Raw genomic sequence first — 10,063 nt, 5'->3', positions numbered from 1 at the left:
CGTGGTTCGACGCCGGCGTCCACCGCAGTCTTCGGGCGCCGGCGGGCTTTTCAAACCTGACATGTGGACCCCGCATGTCAGCCTCTGTTCTATTCTTCCGCGAACCGTTTTCTGTTGGCGCCTTCGGGCAAAATACGTTTTCTCTCTTTAGCTAGCGCATTTCTTACCGAAGCGTTTTCTGGTTTCTCAGTTTAAACCCTGGAACTTTTCTGTTTCATTACAGATAAGTCCCTGGATAGAAAACTTTATAACTTTTTATTAAAAAGGGATTTTTGAGTGATTCTTTTTCTGACAATCTTAAAATTTTGTCTAGTTTTTTCTGAGATTTAATTGGAAAATTTTTGGAGAAGTTTCTGTGCACCCATTGGTTTTCACGTTAGTGCCCGTTTTCGTGATTGCCGTAGGTTCCGGAAGAGGTGACGAAGCCGCGAACTTCGCCGAGCTAGACTCCGACTTCTCCGAACCAGGAAATCATGTTTGAACATTTGATATGATAAGTGTTTTGCATGTTTGCTTGAAGGTTTGTGCGTGGCATATGAGTGTCGGTAAATACCTCGTTGCTTGTAAGGCAACTACCTACTTGTTCCAAAGTTGCGATGATCTCTGATGAGAGATGACCTAATCATGTGGTGACATGAAGGGCAGCAAGGTGGTATTGTTGTAGCATACCAGCCTTGCATCATCCGACTTTCTCCGACGTTAACGTGGACGGAGTCACGTTATCGTTCTTGCCCCCCTTCCGTACTACCACATGTTTCATTTGCCAGGATGCGGTTTAGTAAGTTGGTAACCTCTTTCCGTGTACACACCAAACAAAGAGGCCGGGATAATGGTACCTTGGCCCAGGATTAAAGCCAGTCATCCGGTCAGGGGGCATGGGTGTTTCCGGTTGGGACCGAGAGGGGGGGCACCCCCTTAGAGCGCGCGTATAGAAATTTGATCCCATGCTACGCGAGGTTGTAGCCTCCCCGTCTCAAGGTTTTTCTTGAACGTTGCCGAGGGTGATCCCTGGCTTCGGAAGGTTGAATTGGGTGTGTACTGGTTAGACGTGTTTCTTCCAAAACACCGTAGACGGAACTAGTCCCCGTGACTACTGAAATCCGTTGGCTGTGGTTAAGTACAAACTCTGCAGAGTCAATTCCTTCCAAGTCATCGTATCCATGATCAAGTAGTGTAATCAGTATATCCATGTCTATCCGCGTGGAGGACTTGTCCCCGGTGAACAAGCTCAAGTGGTAAATCCAGTTTGATTTTTATTCCTGTGGATGGACTAACTTTATTTTTGTCTCGTGCTTGTGATAATTTATGTTCCCGAACTATTGAATTACTAAACTACAATATCAGCCCTTTATGCGACGTCGCGCAGACGTCCGACTGTGGCGTGTTCTTGTTTCTTACTTTAAATATAAGCCCTTTATGTGATGTCGCTCCGACGTCCGACTATGGCACGCACTGCCTTTATTTTCTGTTATAAGCCCTTTATGTGGTGTCGCCCCGACGCCCGACTGTGGCATTATTATTCTGCAGTTTCCGCTCGAGGAGTCATTCAGACCCTCGTTTGGCACCAGTATTACTATTCTGCATTTTCCTCTCGAGGAGTCTTTCAGACACTTGTTTGGCACCAGTATTATTATTCTTGCAGTTTCCGCTCGAGGAGTCTTTCAGACACTCGTTTGGTACCAGTATTGCTATTCTGCAGTTTCCGCTCGAGGCGTCATTCAGACCCTCGTTTGGCACCCCGTATTTATTATCTCTATGTCTGAACGCACTGGTTATTTGTTCATATGCTTCATGTTTACATTTGTTATATCTTATGTCCGGACTGTCTTGCGAGTACTTTCATAGTACTCACCTGGCTTGTTGATTTGGCCAGATGTTGACGAAGGCGATCTCTTGGATGAAGAGTTTGATAGCGCGTCCGACGCCTAGAGGAGTCCCAGTCAGTCCTGCGCGATCCCGGATATTGGTCACTTGTTTTATATACGCTTCCGCCACCCGCAATAAGTCTCCTCGAGCTTCACTCCGACGCTCGAAGAGCTGTAGTCTTCAGGAGTCATATCACTCGCTTCGCGGTGATATTTCCACTACCGTCATTATCGTAAGTTAGTAGGATGCCACCCTATCCGCCGTTTTGCTTTATCGGCGTGCATGTAATAAATTGTTGGGCAGTCTCCGCTCAACCTTGTATTATATTTAGTACTCCTGGTATTTTTCTTCTATGACCAAGAAATTGTCTATCAGTGAGAAGGAATTCTTCCTTACTGGTCCGTAAAAGGGATTGGTCTCTCAATAATTATTTTATTGAAAAACCGGTCGTGACAAGCATGGTATCAGAGCCAGGCTGACTGTAGGAAGCCACTAGGTGCGATCGCTAATCGGTTATTAGCGTTTTTTTGTGCTTTTTCAGCATTTTGCAATTGTAGCTATTTTCTGTTGGTCATCATAAATTTATGACATGACTACTCAGAATTTTTGCCTACTTTTGTAGATGGCTGGCAGCAGCTGTGAGAATCGAGTGTTCACGAATGTGCCCGAGGGGTTTGTCAAGCTCCTCGTATCCATCACCAAGCTCGCGATCGGGCCAGCAGCTCGCCCGGAGTTCACGCTCTACCAGCACAAGCTCAGTGACGACGTGTCTATGCACCAAGCTGTGGTGCAATTCAAGGGAGGACATTCTGCAGCTCGCCACTTCCGTTTTGTGGGAAGGGCCATGCCTACGGAGGGGCATGCCATGCAGATGGCTGCCCGTGAGGCGATAGCTCACCTTTGGGACATTCTTCCTACGATGAAGACTCGTCGCTACCGCTACCTCCCATGCCATGTGCCATACACCAGCCACTATGCGTTCGCCTGCCATCGGGGAGAACGAGATGAAGCCATCGAGATGGTTGTGGAGTATCTCAAGGCTCTGGAGGAGTCTTTCGACAACCTCGTGGATGATCTTGTGGCTGCCCGCATGGACTTAGTCCGGGGCGGTCCTGCCAGCAGGAAGGAGCTTCTCAACACGGCGCCGCCTCTGACATTCGTCTCGTCTTCAGCCTCTTATGCACCGGCCGTTTTGGCCACTGCTCGTCGTCTGCCTACCACTGAGGAGTTCGACCGAGTCATCGCTCCTACTCTAGTCAGAGCCGCACCGCCTGCCGCACCCGCTCTACCACCAGTCGCCCCCGCACCATCACCGCAGCGCAGCGTTACGCGCCAGGAGCCAGCTAGAGAGGAGGTGGAGGTTGATTCTCCTGGACCGCTGAGTCTTGCCATCGGCAAGGGGAAGGAGATCTTCACCCTCTCCGACTGAGAGCACCGAGTAGCCGCGTGTTATGTCTGCTTGTATGATGTGCTGTTTTATCTGTACGCTAGTTTGTATTGGTGTGTTTGCTGCCTTCCGGAGTAGTACGCTAGTCTAAATAACATGTTAGGAATGTGTACGCGCATCCTGAGTGTTGTATCATGTGTTTGCTTTTCGCGTGTAAGATTTATGTTAAGCAGTTCTTCTCCGTGCAAAATCGTTTATGTTTTCTTGAAAAACCTTGAAGCCTTTTAAATTGTTGCCTTTGCAAGATTTTCCTTGTGCTACACAGTTTTCTCATGGGTTTTTGCAAAAAAATACCCCAGACTGGAAAAAAATGTCTAGCCCGTGGACTCGCTCCATGCCCAATCAGCCAGAAGAGGTGTATGGGACACAGACTAGCAACAATTTCACTCAGGGTCAGTCCAGTCAACAAGACAGCGAAGCAGCCCTATCTCAAGTATGCCATCTCTTCGAGCAAAGCCATCAACAGCACCAAGAGATGATGAATCATGTCATCAATATGGGAAACCACCGTGAACCCTATCAACCACATTCCAAGTTATCCGAATTACAGAAGACTCGCCCCTCAACTTTTGCTCACACCGATAGGCCGCTGGAAGCCGATGATTGGCTTCGTGACATTGAAAGGAAACTGATTATTGCTCAGTGCTCAGATCATGAGAAGGTGCTTTATGCACCACACTACCTTACTGGAGCAGCTGCAGCATGGTGGGAAAACTTCCTACACATGCATCCCAGTGAACACAACATCACCTGGGAAGAGTTCAAGGAAGGCTTCCGTGGGGCACACATCCCCAGGAGCATCATAAAGATCAAGAAGAGAGAGTTTGATGACCTGAAGCAGAGAGGCATGTCAGTGACAGAATACAATGGTCAGTTTACCCAGCTGTCTCGTTATGCCTACGACGAGCACATGACAGAAAGCAAGAAGATGGAAAAATTCCTGGACGGCCTGGCACCAGCGCTAAGATGCCAACTGATTGTACACACCTTTCCGGATTTTAAGACTCTAGTGGACAAGGCCATCACCTTGGAGAATGAGCGCCGTAGTCTGGAAGATATCCGCAAGCGAAAGAGGGACAAGGCGACTCTTACTCGCAACAACCGAGGCAAGACTGAGGTCCCAAGGACAGACGCAAGGAGATCCACGACTACTGATCCAAAGCCCGTCGGACAGTTTCATGCCAGGGACAAGGAGTACACATACCGTCCACGGGTCACCTGCTATGCTTGTGGTCAAGAAGGGCACTATGCTAAACAGTGCCCAAAGCCGAGGAACTCGGCACCCAAGCCAAACAATGGTGGAAACAATCCAGCCCCCAAGTGCAACAATTTCAACCCCAACAACAACCACAGGAAGGGTCACCTGAACCATATGACCAGGGAAGAAGCGCAGAATGCCCCAGACATCGTGCTCGGTACGTTCCCTGTCAACACAGTACCTGCCACAGTTTTGTTTGATTCTGGAGCTTCCCATTCGTTCGTTTCGAAGAGTTTTGTTTTGCGACATGGTTTTCCGATACTTCCCTTGGAAAAATCTATGATCATCAAGTCCCCCGGAAATAAGCAAATCGCTCAGGGTTACTGCCGAGGAGTGGTCATTGAGTTCGATGGACTACAATTCCACGCGAATCTCATCGTGTTGGAGAGTAAGGGACTGGATGTCATTTTAGGGATGGACTGGTTGACCACCAACAAAGGATTCATCGACTGTTTCAATCGGACAGTGATTCTCACTCACCATCACGGCAAGACAATAAGAGTTTCCGCTCAAGAAAGGCCACGATCACAGCAACCAAAACTGAACAAAATGGACATTGCAGAACTGAGAAAAGTTCCAGTGGTATGCGAGTTTCCTGATGTGTTCCCTGAAGAACTACCAGGCATGCCACCAGACCGAGAGATAGAATTCAGCATCGAACTAGCACCTGGCACCGCTCCCATCTATAAGAAGCCATATAGAATGGCACCCTCAGAATTGGTGGAGTTGAAGAAGCAGATAAAGGAATTATTGGACAAAGGATTTATTCGAGCCAGCTCCTCACCATGGGGTTCGCCAGTGTTGTTCGCCAAGAAGAAGGATGGGACACTGAGACTGTGTATAGACTATCGAGCCCTCAATATGGTCACCATCAAAAACAAATATCCGATGCCACGGATAAATGATTTGTTTGACCAGCTCGCACAAGCCAAGGTATTTTCAAAGATTGATTTGAGATCGACATACCATCAACTGAAGGTACGGACAGAAGATATCCCCAAGACAGCTTTCACTTCCAGATATGGGTTATACGAGTTTACAGTGATGCCTTTTGGACTAACGAACGCCCCCGCATATTTCGTCCACCTCATGAACAAAGTGTTCATGAAATTCATGGACAAATTTGTGGTGGTATTCATTGACGATATTCTGGTTTACTCAAGGACACCAGAAGAGCATGCTGAGCACCTCAGAATTGTTTTGGGAGAATTGAGGAAACATCAGTTGTACGCCAAATTTAGCAAGTGCGAATTTTGGCTAAGACAAGTTGGTTTCTTAGGCCATATACTGAACCAAGAAGGCGTGGCCGTAGACCCAGAAAAAGTCAAGGCCATACTGGACTGGAAGCCACCCGCCAACGTTACTGATGTGCGGAGTTTCCTAGGAATGGCCGGATATTGCAGAAGATTTATTGAAGGATTCTCCACTGTGGCAAAACCTATAACACAGTTGCTCAAGAAGGACAAGAAATTTGTATGGACGGAAGCATGCGAGAAAAGCTTCCAAGAACTCAAGAAGAAGCTGACAACCGCACCGGTCCTAACTGTGCCAGACATACACAAGAGTTTTGAAGTTTATTGTGACGCGTCCCGAAAGGGTCTCGGATGCGTACTAATGCAGGATGGCAAAGTTGTCGCATATGCCTCCAGGCAGCTGCGAAAACATGAGGAAAATTACCCAACACATGACTTGGAGCTAGCAGCAGTCATCCATGCACTCAAGGAGTGGAGGCACTTTCTGTTGGGAAATCGCTGTGAAATATATACGGACCATAAGAGCCTCAAATATATTTTCACACAGCCAGAGCTGAATTTACGCCAACGACGCTGGTTGGAACTGGTCAAGGACTATGACGTCGGCATTCACTACCATCCAGGGAAAGCAAATGTAGTGGCCGATGCCCTTATTCGAAACCCCAGCCCGGACAATGACGGTCCGCAAAACTTGAGGCCTGAGTTTCAGCAAGAGTTCACTAGGCTCAACATGATGCTACTCTCCGAGGGCACCGTATCAAACCTGGAGATACAACCCACCCTGGTGGAACGAATTAAGAAGGCTCAACAGGGACATCCCAGCATCGAAGGCATAAAGAAGAAAATGAACCTTGGTAAGGCTTCAGAGTTCGTCACAGACAGTGAAGGAACATTATGGTACGGAGACAGACTTTGCGTACCTAACATTGAGGAACTCAAGCAACAGATCTTGACGGAAAGCCACACCGCTCCATACTCGATCCATCCTGGAGGAACCAAAATGTACAAGGACATTCAGGAAAGATTTTGGTGGCACGGTATGAAAAGAGATATAGCCACATTCATTGCTTGTTGCGATTCATGTCAGCGCATCAAGGCCGAGCACCAAAAGCCAGCAGGGCTACTCCAGCCTAACAGGATACCGAAGTGGAAATGGGATGAAATAGGAATGGATTTCATCGTCGGACTACCCCGATCACAACGTGGGAATGACGCCATATGGGTCATCACAGACCGACTAACCAAGGTTGCTCATTTCATTCCCGTGAAGACTACCTACTCCACACAAAGACTGGCCAAACTTTATCTCTCCCGTATAGTTTGCTTGCACGGAGTCCCAAAGACTATAATATCAGACCGAGGCACCCAATTCGTCTCCAAATTTTGGGATCACCTACAACAAGCTCTGGGCACGCAACTAGCTTTCAGTACAGCATACCACCCTCAAACTGATGGACAAACGGAACGTGTAAACCAAATCCTAGAGGATATGCTAAGAGCCTGTGTGCTCACCTATGGATCCAGTTGGGAAGAGAGTTTGCCGTATGCCGAATTTGCTTACAACAATAGTTACCAAGCCAGCTTGCAAATGGCACCCTTTGAAGCATTGTACGGACGAAGGTGTCGTACCCCACTGAATTGGTCAGAAACGGGTGACAGCCGTATCTTCGGCCCGGACATGCTTAAAGAGGCCGAGGAGAAAGTTAAACAAATCAGGGACAGACTCAAGACAGCACAGAGCCGACAAAAGAGCTACTATGATCAGAAACATCATGAGGTCAGCTTTGAACCCGGTGATTCCGTATACCTCCGAGTATCTCCTATGAGGGGTCTGCAACGGTTCAAAATTAAAGGGAAGCTAGCCCCAAGATTTATTGGACTATTTTGTGTAAAGGCACGAAGAGGCACGGTAGCCTACCAACTAGACCTACCCAAGGAGCTGTCAGACGTCCATGAAGTATTCCACGTCTCACAGTTGAGGAAATGTGTGAGTAACCCGGAGAAGCATGTACCTCATGAGAACATCGATATGCAACCAGATCTCACCTACAGAGAAAGACCAGTAAAGATTTTAGAAGAGTCTGAACGGAGGACCCGTCAGAAAACGACAAGATTTTTTCAGGGTTCAGTGGAGCAACCACACTGAGGATGAAGCTACATGGGAAAGGGAAGATTTCCTCCGGGCAGAGTATCCATATCTATTTGAGGATCAGCAGAAATCTCGAGGACGAGATTTTTCCTAAGGGGGTAGGTGTTGTGACACCCAAATTTTTATTTGGATTTTTTCTTTTAAAAGATTTTATTTGACTTGAGGGAGGTGATTTAATTTATTTATTTATTTTAAAAAAGGACTCTCCCTTTCAAATATTTTTTTATGGCAAAGGTTTTATTTGGATTCACCCAAGATCTGTCTTTGGTCTTGGAGGTTCTTGCTTTTTATTTGGACTCAAGACAAAATGCTTTTCACTTGGGAAAATACCTTTTGAAGATCTCTTTGAAATTTGCACTATGGCTTTTGGAATAATCCTTTACCACTGTCAACATTTCTCTCTTGCCATGGCCTTAGTGCAAATACTCTCTCCTAAACCTCCCCTCATCCTTGGATCATGTTTGGCATCTAATCCAGCAAGTTGAACCTCCCCTATGTTTATTTTCCATTTAAATCTTATTCAAACAAATTTCTGCCTTCTATTCTAGCCATTGGTGATTTACAAAGGAACTCCATTTTCTGTTTTGATTTTTGCCCCCAAACCTTTTTCCCCTCCTAGTCCTTTGAACCCTCAACCAAGACCCATGAAGATCCACTGGTCTTCAGTTCAAATTTTTCAAACTACACTTGCTGCAAGTTTGGACCAGATTTGTCAAATTTGGTGAAATTCATTCAAAACTTTCTCCAAAAATTCCAAGTAAAATCAGGCAGCCTCTGGATGCATTGAGTGGTCACCTCACCAAGTTACAGCCCCAGAAAAATTTATCTCATAGCCAAATCTTTCTGTCGAACACCTGCAGTGCATTGTCAATGTCAAGTTTCAGTTAAGTTCAGAGAACATTGCAGTGCACTGTCGTTTTCTTCAGAACCCGACGTCGATATCACCAGTGCCACTGTGTCGCCTTGCTCCCCGTCCCTTCCCTCTTGTTCCTGCACCGCACGAATGCCTGGCACCTTGCGGACGTCGGCGACGAGCAGCAGAAGGTGCGCCGCCCCGTGACCGACGCCAGCGGCGGCTTTGCGGCCGCCAGCGGGAGGCACGGCGCTGACGGCGCCACCCAGCGCCGCCCAAACCATCGGAGCTCGCCGCGTGGCCTTCCACTCCCCCGAACGCGCTGCCACCCTCGTCGTGAACCGCAGGGCGCGGAGCGCGCTCTCTGCCGCCGTCGAGCCCGTGCGGTCATCTCACCATGGACCAACGCCATTACGCCAAGTCCAACTCCGTTTAGCTGTGGAATGACACCAGTAACCTCCTCTGATGCTGCCTGGCCACTCAAACCTCCTGCCAATCCACTGCATCGCCGTAATCGTTCGCCGGAGATTCTCCGTTCACGGCCACCCCGTCGATCCGCCTATAAATAGAGGCCCCGAGCTTCAACTCGAGCACCCACCATCCCTGCACTCTACCTAGAGCACTCCTAGCCACTGGAAGAGCCCCGAGGAGGTCTCCTTCCTCGACTCCGGCCGCCGCGACCCGCCACGGGATCCAGCTCGATTCGCCCCCGTGGGTGCACCTCCGCCTCCCTTCTCTTGCCAGTAGCTTCACTATGCATCCCTCCTTCTGACCCGCGCTTCAATTTGAAGTTTGCAGCCCTCCACCAGAGTTCTCCATCCTCACCCGAGCCGCCGTCCGCCGGAGATAGTATCGCCGTCGATGTGGTGCTCCCCGTTGGTCGAGTCCACCACCCACCGACGCGGAAGAACAAGCTGAAGCTCTTGGTACCCTCCGATCCTCCTGACTCGCCGTGGTTCGACGCCGGCGTCCACCGTAGTCTTCGGGCGCCGGCGAGCTTTTCAAACCTGACATGTGGACCCCGCATGTCAGCCTCTGTTCTATTCTTTCGCGAACCATTTTCTGTTGGCGCCTTCGGGCAAAATACGTTTTCTCTCTTTAGCTAGCGCATTTCTTACCGAAGCGTTTTCTGGTTTCTCAGTTTAAACCCTGGAACTTTTCTGTTTCATTACAGATAAGTCCCTGGACAGAAAACTTTATAACTTTTTATTAAAAAGGGATTTTGAGTGATTCTTTT

The sequence above is a fragment of the Aegilops tauschii genome, chromosome 4, assembly GCF_002575655.3.
Source record: "Aegilops tauschii subsp. strangulata cultivar AL8/78 chromosome 4, Aet v6.0, whole genome shotgun sequence".
NCBI classification, from domain to species: domain Eukaryota; kingdom Viridiplantae; phylum Streptophyta; class Magnoliopsida; order Poales; family Poaceae; genus Aegilops; species Aegilops tauschii.
This window is presented reverse-complemented; position numbering follows the sequence as displayed.